The sequence below is a fragment of the Myotis davidii genome, unplaced genomic scaffold (assembly GCF_000327345.1).
Source record: "Myotis davidii unplaced genomic scaffold, ASM32734v1 scaffold26, whole genome shotgun sequence".
Classification (NCBI taxonomy): Eukaryota; Metazoa; Chordata; class Mammalia; order Chiroptera; family Vespertilionidae; genus Myotis; species Myotis davidii.
Genome location: NW_006299245.1, coordinates 4,545,822 through 4,556,849, shown reverse-complemented (window position 1 = coordinate 4,556,849; position 11,028 = coordinate 4,545,822).

Below are 11,028 nucleotides of genomic sequence, written 5' to 3'. Positions count from 1 at the left end.
CTCTCCCCTCCCCTCCTCTCCTCTCCTCTCGTTTCCTCTCCTCTCCTCTCCTCTCGTTTCCTCTCCTCTCCTCTCCTCTCGTTTCCTCTCCTCTCCTCTTCTCTTCTTTTTTACTTAAGCAGACTAGGAAGCATATACAAAACTATTCTTTGACTTGTATGCATATATGCAAAACCCATTGACACATAGTGTGGTAAAGGCGAAGGGTAGGTGAGGGCTAGAAGGGATCAATGGGGAAAAAGGTATCTGTAATACTTTCCAGGAAGATGATTGTGGTTCTTATCAGAAGCTGTTTGGTAGCGACAAGGTGCTAATGCCAGATGAGGATTTGAGGAATGAGAGATAATAAATGAATGCAGCAATTATAAACATATCTTTTGAGAAAAATTGTATTAGAATTCCATGGCTCTACATGTTGGTGAAATGATAGTAAAACTCACACCCATACCCATACCAGGAACATGAACATTAATCTAAACTCATACTTCTACTTTACCTTTCTACTACCGGTTTGCTTTGAAATTTGCAAAATTCTGTCCTTAAAGACTTACATAGCAAGCAGCAGCATAGGCTAAAAAGAATATAAGCCATGGACTTGAATCCCAAGTCTATCACTGACTAGCTGTAAATCCTGAATAAGCTGCTTAACCTCTCTAAGCCTTTATTATCTCATCTGCTTTCCTGATTCTTGCACATTGAAAGGAAATTAATTAGAAGGTGGCCAGCAGGACAGGACAGGGTGAGATGGGCTGGACACGCCCTGGAGCCAACCTCTCACAGTCCCTCCGGAGTCTGCAGAGTGAGCAGGGTCCCTCCAGCCAGTGGGGTTCCTCAGCCTCGCCTGCAGGGATCAGGCAGAAACTGGCAGTCTGACACCCGCCTAGGGGTCACGGAGTGTGAGAGGGCACTCTGCAAAGTTGCTATTGCTTTGCAGCTCCTGTGTTGAGCATCTGGCACCTGGTGGTCAGTGTGTGTCATAGCTACTGGACTGTTAGCCAGTCGCTTAGGCTTTTATATATATAGATAACACATCACTAAGGAAATCTCTCTCATGGAGCTGGTTGGGAATTAGATTATATACATAAAATACCAAGTAAAATGCTTAGTACACAGAAAATATAATTAAATGATAACCCTTTTAAATATTACAATTAAACATCTTTTCTCTGTGTCTCCTTTTTCTTCACATAAATACTTCTGTTTGGGTTTTCATCAAAGTTTGCTAGTTTACTTCAGTTGTCCTTTAATTAGATTTTCTTCAACTCACCTTCCAGATTGTTGCCAGTGTAAATTTTCTAAATGGCATATACACTGAGTGGCCAGATTATTATGACCACCTGATGTTTGTAGGCAAATTAGGTATAATTTCATGCTGAAGTTGCTAGAGGGCCAGACCATTATAAATAGGGAAGCAGGTTGTTTACCATGACAGAAGTGATTTTTTTTCTGAAGATATGGGTAAACAACACGAACAGCCTTTGAATGTGGGGGAGATAGATATATATACATATACATATATATATACACTGAGTGGCCAGATTATTATGACCACCCCATCAGTACTTCGTTGGGCCACCTTTTGCCTTCAATACTGTGGCGATTCTCCTTGGCATTAACTCCACGAGATGTCGAAATGTGATGCGAGGAATCTGACACCATGCCTGATGAATAGCACTGTCCAGTTATGTGATATTTGATGGTTGTGGAACCAGCTGCCTGATGGCTCTTTGAACTTTGTCCCACAAATGCTCAATTGGATTGAGACCTGGTGATAGTGGGGGCCACCTATTCAAGGTAAAGTCTCCCTCATGTTCTTGAAACCACTCCTGCACAATACGAGCACCGTGACATGGCACATTGTCTTGTTGGAGGAAGCCATCTCCATTGGGATACACCATCAACATGATAGGATGAACCTGATCAGCAATGATACTTAGATATGTTGTGCTATTCAGATGTTGTTCCACACGAATTAAAGGGCCCAAATCATGCCATGAAAACATGCCCCAAACCATAACACTGCCCCCACCAGCTTGAAGGGTTGTACTTAAGCATGTGGGGTGCATGTGTTCATGCTGTTTCTGCCAAATTTTCACTGTGTCATCTGCATGATGCAACTGGAAACGTGATTCATCGGACCACATGACTTTTTTCCAATGCTCGACTGTCCAGTCCTTGTGTTCCTGTGTGAATTGGAGACGTTTTATCTCAGTAACTGTAGACAGCAAAGGTATTTGAACAGGCCTTCGGCTTCCATATCCCATATGATGCAGTGTGCAGCTAATTTGCCTACAAACGTCAGGTGGTCATAATAATCTGGCCACTCAGTGTATAATCATACTGTTGCCTTGCTTAAAACACTTAAAATATTTCAAAAATCCTCCCTAACTTTCAGAATATAGTTAAAATTTCTCAGATTATCATCCAAGGTCCATCATGTCCTTATGCTGGCTTTAAAATCCTACTCTGTTTTCTGCCAATTTCCCACAGGAACAATTCTGATAAACTCCACAGAACATTTTGCTTATTCACCACACAGACTTCTCACTGTTCACAGAGCACTTTGTTCTATCCCTTCATCAAAGCTAAACTTAACCTCCACTGTAAAGATTTTCTTGAACTTGATATAATGGGTTTTCTTTATGCTCCAGCATCCAGAGCATTTCTCTTTCTTATGTAGTGGGGTAAACCACATTGGATCTAGATTGCTATGGATCAAATATTGACCCTGATATTTATTAGTTGTGTGCCTTTAAGCTAATAACTTTATCTCTAACTCACTTTTCCCCTTCGTAAAATGCAGATCACATTAAAGGTGGCTTATTATACATTTTAGATTATTATAATCACATAAATCATTCCAGAATTTGTAAAATAAGGGTTCTTTACCAAGCAGAAATAGAGCTTTTAAAAGTAAAATCACGGATATCAACAATACAAGCAATTTTGCTATAAAATATAAAATTATCCATATTTTATCTGAAGCAATAAGTATAATGTGGGAAAACCTATCCTTGCTCCATTTTTCAAAGTATCACTTTCTAAAACTATTTTGTTAGGAAAATATGTTTTCAAATTTCATATGGAAAAGCTACAGCATCTTATTGTAATCTTTTGAACTTTATTTAAGCTTTATTTGAATATGGAAAACATTCTAAATATTCTACAAACACCCTTAACTGTATATGTAATAAAAAATAGAAGTGGATAGTAAACATTGTTTGGGAATGTGATATTTTAGCCATCTTTGTGATTAATATCAGTGAATTTTCTTTGAGCTATTTGAGATAATCAAAATTAAGCATGTTCATTGTTTCTAACTCAAAATTACCTGACTTTGACAGAATCGTGAAAACCTTTTGATTGTTTTCTAGAATTAGCTAAATTTAGATATCAGTAATAAGAAAGACCAAAGTACCCCAAATGTATTAATTACTTGCTCATTTTACAGGCAGAACAAGATTGTTTTAGAAAAGAACAGTGTGTTCTTTACATTTGGGTACTGGAATATAGATTTGAACCAGACTGCTTCAATAAAATGTCATAGACAAGCATACATGTTTAACTTTTGTCAAGGAGAAACTAAGTATTTCGATTATGAAAATAGGGTGGGACTTACCACAACTTTTTATTGCTCTTGAACATAAAGCTTTATAGGCCAAGAGATGAAACCTGAGGATAAAAGAAGAAATACATGTAATCACAGTGACTGAAATAAATGAACGGTGTAGATTACAGAAGAGGCAACCTCTAACTGCTCCCATTTTTACATAAAGAATTTTGTTGGGCAATATGGAGCATGCTCTGACTCGGATGCAGCATGATATAGTGGACTCGGTTCTTAGACCAACACAGGCTCTAATATTAATTCTGACTATATTATGTTAGGCAAAATTTTAAATATTGAGTTTCAGTTATTTCATCTGACCAATAAGCAAAAAGTTGCCTGAAGAGTATAGGAAGTTATATGAAATTATTTTATCTAAACCTGGCACAAATGTGCTATTTCACAATTGTAACTCTTTATCAGTAGTTATCCTGGTTTAATTAAATACAGGACCTTGGGAAAATTATTATTTATTGCACCTTCCATGTCAATTTCTTTTATAGTAGGTACCAAACAGTCCACAAATGTAGCTATGTAGAAACTTTATGTCTTTGATATGACCTTTTCTCCTTTCTTTTCTTTTGATTCAAAGTGGCCTCATCTGGCACCCTGATTCACCTGCTTCTTCTCCCTTGCATGTCCACTCCCTTAATCATTAAGCCCTCAGGACAATATTATGGTCATCATCAAGGCATCCAATAATCTTATAAATAAATCCTTGGGTATATTTGTGGTAGGCAGTTAGACAGACATGGCAGAATAAGGACAATGGGCCAGGCACGGAACCTCACCAGGGCCTAGCCCCAGATGCCTAGCAACAAGCAAAACTGGGAAAACAAGGGTCTCCCCTCCCTTTTCTTCCCTAGCATATTGCTTGTCATGTGGTTTAGACCCCCAGACCTTCCCTTCCTAGAGATTACATCTAGGCCTCAGTTGTGTTTCACCTTCAGGTCCAGAGAAGCAGAAAAACTAAACACATGATGCCATGTGCCATGTCTGACATCAGGACCAGCTGCATTTACTAATGACTGCTCCCTCCCCCTGGCACCAACCAATCAGAGGAGAACACACTCTGAAAGGACACACCTGGAAAGCTGATGAACATTCTATTGAGATCCTCCCCCAGGACACCCTCTACAAGCCTTTAGGGCAGAGGACCCAGTTCTCTCTCCCTCCCCAGAGCACACCTGTGCCTTTCCCCTCCCCCTCCTCCTCTCGCCCCTACACTTCTCTCTCCTAAGCTCCAAGGGTGCTTATTTTGCCTCTGTTCTAAATAAACTTTCTCTTATAGTTTGAGTTCTTTCCCAGCCAGAATTCAAGTATGGAGGTTGCTGAACCAAGGTCCTGCCTGACCCCACCAGTCTAACACTTGGTGCCATTCTCACCACATATTGACCATAGAGGCAAAGTTTCAGTCAAACTGGAGATAACATTTAGGGCTCGGTGTGCTTCAGCTCCAGGCCCAGGAAAGCAGTGAAATCTGACAAAGTGATACCATGACTGACATCAAGACCAGATACAGTGACCCACTACTCCCCATCCTAGCAACAACCAAGCAGTAGAGACCACAACCCTGACACTGATCCTAACTCCTTTAGTCACCATGATTAATGATGTTTCTCTTATATAACACATTCCCCGAAAGCCACCAAGGAGCCAGGTCTTTAGCATTAGCTTACCTGTGTCTCTGGGCATGGGCCACTTCCTAAAAGTAAACCCTTACTTTCTTTGCTATAAACTCTGTTCCTCTTTTTTGAGGCTTTGATATACACACAAGCAAAGGATTGGTCCCGCAGCACAAATTCAGGTGAGTAACATCTAATTTTGTTTGTAAGTGCCACTATTGTTCTTAAGATTCCTATTTTATAGATGTCAAAAATGCTTAACTCCACCAATTCATGGTCACTCAATTACTTCTGTTTTAAAAATGAGTCTCTTAGAATTCTACCTCACACATGCACCACCACTAGGCAAACACAAATGCACAGGTGTGGTTCTCCCTCTTACTTTCTCTCTGAGTCATCCAAATCCTGGAGTGAAGTTATATATTATCCCAGCATTAGCAGGGAGGTATCTGGTCCTCATGCCACTTCCTGGCTTCTCTGGTCTGCAGAGAAATGTAGTTCATCTCAATCTGGCCCACACTACTGTCACTGTCTTCTTTAGCCCAGTTCATGACCCCATACCAGATTGCAATTGTCAAAACCATACAATTTGCATCCTCTTTGTTCTAACCATAAGTTCTCTTCTGGTGGTACCTTGCTTTTTCCAACAATTCTGAATCCTTGATAGGGGTTGAGTGCTCAAGAATCTTGGTTATCTTTTCACAATACTTCAGAGTTCATGATTTTGTGTGACTGACCTCATACCGATCTAAGGAATCTCCTTCAGTCGTTGGTCATTGGTACTCTAATCCTGGGTGCCATTTTGGACAGTGGGTTTTCCTATATAAGGCTTGTCACTTTCTGTATTATGCTGTGAGAAGCCAATTAATTAGGACTTTCTCCTCATATCTACAGGTTTACTTTATCTCCTTCACTTTTGGGGGCTTGGTCCAAAAAACAAGGGCTGGGCACTTCCCAGAGACCATTGTTTCTAATATCTAGTCACATTCCTTTGCAATGTCTTTTTTCATATGCTAATCAGTCAAAACCTCGCTTCCTATTTTAAGTTATCAATTCTTGGCTCAAATTCCAACTGGATTTGCCTCCTCATATTTAATTTGAACTTCTGGCACTGAAGCAAAAATAAATATACTTTTCTGTCTCAAGCACAAGTTTCTTGAAATTAAAAGTCCAGTCTTTTCAAAACATTTCCTCCACAAGAGGTTTACAGACATTGAGAAGTGAAGAATTTGCCTCCTTGTTTGATTTTTTTTCTCCTCTTGTTTTACTTTTATCATCTCTGCCCTGAGGATACAGTTTAGAGAAACCCGTTCCTGCTGCCTGAGAGCATAAAATAAAAGGAATGGGCAAACATGGTTTTGATGTCAAAACTTTACCCAGTGCACTTGCCACTGCTAAAGAGATTTAGAATAGACTGGAGAGCAGGGGTGTTTAATATCCCACTCATTCGTGGTTTCTGCCTTTGTGGTTCTTTATACATGATTCCCTCAAGTTCTTCTTTCCGAGTTTGCATATTCAAATCCAAACTACAGCAGTCCTTCCTTATCCCAGTTTTGCTTTCCATGGTTTCAGTTATGCATAGTCAACCTCAATCCAATAGTAAATGGAAAATTATAGAAATAAATAAGTCATAAGTTTTAAATGGTAGTTCTGAATAGCATAATGAAATCTCACCAGTCCAGCTCCCTCTCAGTGGGACCTGAATCATCCCTTTGTCCAGCATCTCCACCCAATATATACTCTCCATCCATTATTCACTTAGTAGGCCCCCTCAGTTGTCAGATGGACTCTCACAGCATCACAGTGCTTGTGTTCAAGTTACCCTAATTTTACTTAAGAAAGGCCTGAAAAGGTAAGAGTAGTGATGGTGGCAATTCAAATATGCCAAAGAGAAGCAGTAAAGTGTCTTTTTTAAGTGAAAAGATTAATGCTCTTGAACTCACAGGAAAGGGAAAAAAATCATATACTGAGTTTGCTTATATCTGTGGTGAGAAAGATTCTGCTCTCTGTGAAATTATAAAGAAGAAAAATGAAATTCGTGCTAATTTTGCTGTCACACCTCAAATCGCAGAAGTTACAGCCACAATGTGTGACAAGTGCTTAGTCCTTACAGAGACGTCAACAAAGGGATTCCCTGAAATGAATGACATAAAGCCATTTACTGCAAGTAAGAAATGGTTACAGATTCAGAAATAGTTTTGGACTGAAAATGTAAAAGAAAAGAAAAAAAGAAAAGAAAAGAAAAGAAAAGAAAAGAAAAGAAAAGAAAAGAAAAGAAAAGAAAAGAAAAGAAAAGACAAACAAAAACACCTGGAGAGGATGTGTCTGCCAAGCTGCTGCCACATTGCTTGCAGAGTTGAAGAAGTCAATTAGAATTCGGTACTGCCTGAGGTTTTCTGCATTCACTGGGGGTCTTGAAACGTATCCTGGGCAGGGGAAACTACTGTATTCTAAGCTCAGCTCAAGCGCTGCCTCTCCCATGAGGTAGTTCTAGTCAAAATAATCTCTTTCTCACTGGAAATTATTCTTGCATATCTGTATCATTGTCATGAACTAGAAAAATTTTCATGTATATTAAAAATTTCAGCTATGTCGTATTTTCCTTAAAAATATTATAAGTTCCCTAAATATATTTACTGTGTCTGACTGGGCTCCTTTCTATATCACTAGTGATTAGCAGAGTATCTTACTTTAGTGTATATTTACATGTATACTTATATACTTAACGTATATGATTTTATCTGAATAAAGCATCGCCATAGTTGACTTTATAAACTGATTAAACATTTAGCATGTGTAGAGACTAGTGGAATACTTCTGTATTCATTTCCTAGGGCAGCAATAACAAAGTGCCACAAACTGAGCTGCTTAATACAATAGGTATTTATTCTCTCACAGTTCTGGAGATAAGAAGTCCCAAATCAAGGCTTCCTCTGAAGCCCATAAAGAAGAAAGCCCTCACACACACCAGGGGGGTGAGGGCATGAGTGGGGGTGTGGAGGGGCAATGGGGGGATAAGGACACATATGTAATACCTTAATCAATAAAGAAAAAAAATTAAAAAAAGAAAGCGTTCCTTGTCTCTTCCTAGCTTGTCGGGGTGGCCCATCCAATTCTTAGAATTCCTGTGCTTGCAACTGATTTACTCCAATATCAAACTCTGTGAGGGGTAGCAGAGTTTGCCATCCCAAAATATTCCTCTTTGTGTTATTATTTTAAGCTGATTATTTTTAAGACACAAAAGACTCAGAAAGAATCTTTGACCCTTCCTTACCTGCCTATAAGAATTTAGACCAGAAAGGGAGCTATCACCATACATAACTATAGTTTAATATGAACTACTATAATAAGGAGGAACCTCGCAAGGCCATTTGACCCAAGTCCAATCTGCATCCCCTTGTTAATGATGACCTAAGAAACATTTGTGTGCCACACATTTGCCTTGCGATCTCCATGTAAATTGCCTTCCTGCCCTTTGAATTCCGTATCCATCACCACTCCCTCCCCGCTTCGCTCAAGATGCCCTATAAGCCTCAACTGCCAGATTTGTCCTAGGGACCAATTTTCCTATGGATCTCCTGTATGTACATACCTAATAATTGGGTTATTCTTTTCCTGTGAATTTGTCCCATGTCAATTTTATTGTTAAACCAGCCAGAAGAATTTAGAAGGGTAGAAGAAAAATTATTTTTTCTCTCCCACATCTGTTTCTATCATCACATGGCCGTTCTCTTTTTAGTGTGTGCCTGTGTCCAAAGGACACCAATCAGATTGAATTAGGCCCACCTTGATGACTTCATCTTAACTTGACAGCACCTCCAAAGACCCTAGTTCCAAATAAGGTCACATTTCACGCTTAATGTGGGTTTGGACTTAAACATATTTTGGGGGGGAGGGAGACACAATTCAACCCATAACTATAGCTAATAATGCTTGACACAGTAAGTATTCAAAATATATTTGAAGAATGGATAAAAGATGATTTATGCATGAGTTGTTTTCATAATTTGAAAGTATTGACTTTATAGATGCCAGCTTATCATCAACATACAGCAGCATGATTCTTGCTTTTAATCAAATGGTCCATTTGAATATAAATTTGCTTCTATATCACTGCCTAGTTCCTCTTTTTCCCTGAAATGGTCCTTTATTTTTATTTTAAAGATTTTCATTTGAAGCTTACTGCTATTGTAACTTTCCTGCTAAAAGTCCAAGTCAAATCTATTCAAACAGTACCCATTAATCTATTTCATTACAAATCACAGAGGAATTAAATCTGAAAGAAATAAAAATGATGTCCTACAGTACACTCACTTCCCTCTCTTAACCTAAGCCCTTCAGTCAGTCAGCTGTTCAATTTCCTTGCAAATAAGTTTAAGATAATTCATATATTTAACTTTACATTATTTTTAGGTAGTTGCTGAAACATCTCTATGCAATATGCCATTGTATCTACATAAAAATAAAACCTAACTGTGAAAACTGAAACCACACTGCACCACATAAATGGTATGTGTGGCTATTGATAATGATATTAAAATTCAAGGATGAGTCATTAACATTATAGACCCAATGACTTGTGATCTCAATCAAAATTGCTTTCAACAAAAGAGTGAATGATCACAATATTATCTAATTCCCACTGGAAAATACTAAACTCCCACAATATTAAATTCTATTCAATCATGTTACTTATATTCAACATTACTTCAAAAATGTCCATTCAAAATGCTTTATAACAACTACAGAATATCCATAATGGCATTTACAACAGAGCAAGACATGAGAAAGCAGCATGGAGAAAATATTTGATATAAGTAACTCTGAAAACATTTCCTTCTGCAAGTGTAACATAAGCCCTAAAAATATTCACAAATAAAGTATCTTGGATTTTCACATTAATGCCATACCTTAATGAGAAAATATATTAGTAAAGAGTAAAAAACAAAGAATTACACATAAATGCAATTCACAACAAGTATGATTTTTTCATACTAGAATACCAAAACAATAAATGACTGAAATGTTTCAAAATATTTCATTTCACAAAGTATGTATTTTTCCTCTTTCATCATGATTTTCAATTTCTTGCCTGTTGCCTACTTCCAGGACTATTACCTGTTGGAACATTTGCCTCTGGGCTCAGTCTGTATTAAATTATCACTTTTCATCAACATGACTCTTTGGCATTTTTACTTTATAAAATAAAAATATCACATAAAAACAACCAGAGTGCCGAAACCAGTTTGGCTCAGTGGATAGAGCGTCGGCCTGCGGACTGAAGGGTCCCGGGTTCGATTCCGGTCAAGGGCATGTACCTGGGTTGTGGGCACATCCCTGGTGGGAGATTGGCAGGAGGCAGCTGATCGATGTTTCTCTCTCATCGATGTTTCTAACTCTCTATCTCTCTCCATTCCTCTCTGTAAAAAATCAATAAAATATATTTAAAAAAAAACAACCAGAGTATGATTTTTATTTGTCTGTTTGTTTCCTAAGCTATATTCTAATGGTGGCTCAGATAGCTTATCCTGTCTAAGTTACTTCATCTGTAAACTTAATAATTGTGTACTAGTGTTGAGATGTTCTAAAACAACCTATAAAAGGTTTGCATCTACTGTGTAATGAATAAATGACAACCCCCTTATCATTCACATCTACTCCGAAGGGCATATCAAAGAAAATTGCTGAATTGTACTGAATGACTCCTGAAAATGCATATCATTTTCATTTCAGCCCAAATCATTTCTGTACAATAGCATCACTCATTCCTGGTTTGTACCTTTTCCTTTCCCACAA